Source organism: Myotis lucifugus, unplaced genomic scaffold (assembly GCF_000147115.1).
Source record: "Myotis lucifugus unplaced genomic scaffold, Myoluc2.0 scaffold_0, whole genome shotgun sequence".
Classification (NCBI taxonomy): Eukaryota; Metazoa; Chordata; class Mammalia; order Chiroptera; family Vespertilionidae; genus Myotis; species Myotis lucifugus.
The window spans coordinates 56,604,337-56,608,858 of record NW_005871048.1 but is presented as its reverse complement, the minus strand read 5'-3'; the positions used below and the strand labels follow the sequence as shown (position 1 = coordinate 56,608,858).

Genomic DNA, 4,522 nt, shown 5'->3' with positions numbered 1-4,522 from the left:
GTTCGCCCTGGCAATGGCCAAAGCAGGCCCTGCTGGGTGCTGCCTACTGGCCACGCTTGCCTGCTTCCAGGTTGCTGGGTGCTCCCTGTGGGCCACTCTTCCTGCTGGGCTTGCATGGCTGGAGTGATGCCGCCAGCATCCAGCCCCGGCCTCTATGGGCGCTGCCATCTTTGTCACGGAATGATGGCTAATTTGCATATTACTCTTTTATTAGATAGGATTAGCAATCATATTTACATGGGTTTGTATTCTTATAATAAAAAGTACAACTTGTTTTCCAGAAACACTTGGGTCAAAGGGGAAATAAAAATAAATGGGAAATAGTCTTTTGAAAATGTTAATGAATATAATGTATACCAGAATTCATGAAACACAATTAAGGTAGAGTAAGTGGTAAATATTCATACAAACAAAATGAAAGAATAAAAATTAAATGAATTAACAACTTCAAAAACATATAAAATTTCAACAAAGTAAACCAAAAAATAAAGCAAAAAAGTGGTAATTACATAAAAAGTAAAAAATAAAAAAAACATATAACAGAGCTGTTGAATGAAAATGCTAAGTATGTTAAAAATATATATCAACATTGACAAACCATTACCTAAATTCAATAAAAATGATTATAAATAAAAGAAAGTGCAAAGGATAAGTATTAGAATGATAATAATTTAATATATTTATATATTTATATTTTCAAATCTTCATGAAATATTTTTCAAAATGTCTTAAATTTATACTTTCCTAGAAATATATAATTTTTATGAGTGGCCCCAATGATAACATTTTTAAATGGATCAATAGTTGAAGGTCTGAAGAGAACAAAAAGGCTGACCCTCCCACATGCATGAGGTCCCTCCTGCTGCCTGAGTGCCTGAGATGGGACATTGGTCTTTTTCTGCATTTCGAGTCCAACAAAACATCAGCTCCTCTTGGATCTCGTGCCTGCTGGCTTTCAGATTTGAACTTACACCTTTGGCTCCTTGAGTCTCCAGCTAGCCAGCTGAGATCTTAGAGCTTCACAACCTGCACGATCAATGGAATCAGTACCTTAAATACATTAAATATATTGTTGGTTCTCTCTCTGTAGAAAATCCCAAGTGATGCTCACTTTGGAGCTGAAAAGTGGGTGCTGCTGTAACAAACACCTAAACATGTGGAAGTAGCTTTGGAATTAGGTAATTGGTAGAGGCTAGCAGAGTTTTGAGGTGCATGTTGGAAATATGGACATTAAAGACAATTAGGGTGAGGTCCTAGAAGTGAGGAACATCATATTGGAAAATGGAGGAAAGGTCCCCGGTGGTTTCATGGGAGCAGGATGATTCTGCCCAGTACCTCAGAGGAGGCAAGAAGTGCAGGGGGCAGGGCAACCCACAGAGCCATGGGGATGACTCTGCCATTGCAGTTAGCCTGGAGGAGAGAGTTTCAACCTGAAGAGGAGTATTCTCAAACCTTAAGATCTAATGGAATTTACCTTGCTACAACTGAGATTGGCTTGTGATCCACCCCTCTTCCTTTAGGAATTGGAAGGTGTATCTTATATGTATTCACCATATATTTTGGAAGTACATAACTTGTTTGGTTTCACATTTTCACACCTGGAGAGAAAAATGGTCTTAGGATCAATAATACTTTGAATCTCATTCACACCTGATTTAGATAAAACTTGTTAGAGTTGATGCTGTTTATGGAGCTGTTGGGATGGAATAAATGTATGTTGCATGCAAGAAGGACTTGGATTTTGAGGGCTCAGGGATTACATTTCCCCCTAAAATTTATAATGCTGAAGCCCTAATGCCCCTATCCATGTGACCTTACTGGAGATCAGGCTTTTAAGGAAGTAATGAAGATTAAATGAGGTCTGATACAACCGGTGCCTTTATTAAAAGAGAAAGATCTCACTTTTTATTTCTACTTTGACCCAGTCATTTCTTAGTAGCATGTTGTTTAATCTCCAAATATTTGCAGGTTCCTTTACTTCCTTTTGGCAGTTGATTTCTAATTTCAAAGTATTGTGATCAGAGAATACGCTTGGTATGCTTTCAACATCCTTAAATTTGTTGAGGCTAGTTTTGTGACCCAATATATGGTTTATCCTTGAGAAAGTTTCATGTGCACTGGAGAAGAATGTATAATCTGACGCTCTGGGATAAAAGGCTCTGTAAATGTCAATTATGTCCATTTTGTCTAATGTGTCATGTAAGACCGATATTTCTTTATTGATTTTCTGTTCGGATGATCTATCTAGAGCTGCCAATGGAGTATTTAGGTCTGCTGCTATAATTGTGGTCTTGTCAGTTACTCCATTTATTTCTGTTTTTCCCCATATTCAAAAATTAATTCAAAATGAGTCAAAGACCTAAATATAAGTTCTGATACAATACTTTACATAGAAGAAAGAACAGATACTAAACTCATGGGCATAGGTCTTACAGAGGAATTTATGAATTTGACCCCAAAGGCAAGGTGAATAAAGGCAAAAATAAATTAATGGGATTATATCAAACTAAAAAGCTTCTGCATAACAAAATAAACCACCAACAAAACAAAAAGGCAACCAATGAATGGGAGATGATATTTGCAAATAACAGCTTGGCAAGTGATTAATATCCAAAATATATAAATAACTCATACAATTCAACAACAAACAAACAATCCATTTAAAAAAAATGGGCAGAGGACCTGAACAGACACTTCTCTCAACAAGACATACAAGTGGCCAACAAATATATGGAAAGATGTTCAAACTCACTAGCTATTAGGGAAATGCAAATTGAAATCACAATGATATATCACTTCACACCTGTTAGAATGGCTATTATAAACAAGACATATAATAGCAAGTGTTGGTAGCAATGTAAATGTGTATAGCCACTATGGAAAAGAATATGGTAATTTCTCAAAACACTAAAAATAGAGCTACCACATGATCCAGCAGTCCTTCTTCTGTGCATCTACTCAAAAACTAAAAAACAAACAAACTGAAAAACAAAACAACACAAAGAGGTACGTTCCTTAGATCACTCCTTCCTGCTGGTGAATGCCTCGGAGGAAGCATCATTGGAATTTCCCCTGTTGCAGTCATCACGTCTAAGTCTGAGTCTCCCAAAGAGCCGGAGCAGCTGCGGAAGCTCTTTATTGAAAGTTTGAGCTTTGGCAACCAATGAGAGTCTGAGGAACCATTTTGAGCTATGGGGAACGCTCACGGACCGTGTGGTGATGAGAGACCCGAACACCAAGTGCTACAGAGGCTTTGGGTTTGCCACCTATGCCACAGTGGAGGAGGTGGATGCAGCCATGAATGCAAGGCCACACAGGTGGACAGAAGAGTGGTGGAACCAAAGAGGGCTGTCTCAAGAGAAGATTCTCAAAGACCTGGTGCCCACTGAACTGCGAAAAAGATTTTTGTCGGTGGTATTAAAGAAGATACTGAAGAACATCATCACCTAAGAGATTATCTTGAACAATATGGTAAAATAGAAGTGATTAAAATCATGACTGACCGAGGCAGTGGCAAAAAGAGAGGCTTTGCTTTTGTAACCTTTGACGACCATGACTCTGTAGACAGGATTGTCATTCAGAAATACCATATTGTGAATGGCCACAACTGTGAAGTAAGGAAACCCCTATCTACGCAAGAGATGGATAGAGCTTTGTCCAGCCAAAGAGGTCAAAGTGGTTCTGGAAACTTCGGAGGTGGTTATGGAGGTGGTTTTGGTGGAAATGACAACTTTGGTCGTGGAGGAAACTTCAGTGGTCGAGGTGGCTTTGGTGGCAGCCGTGGATATGGTGGCAGTGGGGATGGAGTGGGGATGGCTATAATGGATTTGGTAATGATGGAAGCAATTTTGGAGGCGGTGGAAGCTACAATGATTTTGGCAATTACAACAATCAATCTTCAAACTTTGGGCCTATGAAAGGAGGAAACTTTGGAGGCAGAAGCTCTGGCCCTTATGGTGGTGGAGGTCAATACTTTGCCAAACCACGAAACCAAGGTGGCTATGGCGGTTCCAGCAGCAGCAGTAGCTATGGCAGTGGCAGAAGGTTTTAATTACTGCCAGAAAACAAAGCTTAGCAGGAGTGGAGAGCCAGAGAAGTGACAGGGAAGCTACAGGTTACAACAGATTTGTGAACTCAGCCAAGCACAGTGGCGGCAGGGCCTCGCTGCTACAAAGAAGACATATGTTGGACAATACTCATATGAATGGGCAAAAAAAAAACCTTGAGGACTGTATTTGTGACTAATTGTATAACAGGTTATTTTACTTTCTGTTCTGTGGAGAGTGTAAATCATTCAAACAAAGGGTTTTATCTAGATGTAATCTATTGCTAAATGTAATAGTCTGATCATGGTGCTGAATAAATGTGTCGTTTTTTAAAATGTGCTGTGTAAAGTTAGTTTGCTCTGAAGCCATCTTGGTAAATTACCCCAACAGTATGAAGCTAGAATTCCTTCAGGGCGATGCCAGGTTCCATTTGAAATTTATTTATAACCTGCTTGGGCACAGAAGCCATTGTCTTG

The 4,522-nt window shown here is 39.2% G+C and overlaps 1 pseudogene; it reads left to right on the top strand.

The window, feature by feature from the left end:
• Window positions 1-1,281: 1,281 nt before the first annotated feature.
• LOC102432777 lies at window positions 1,282-4,172 on the top strand (annotated as a pseudogene).
• The last annotated feature ends 350 nt before the right edge of the window (window positions 4,173-4,522 follow it).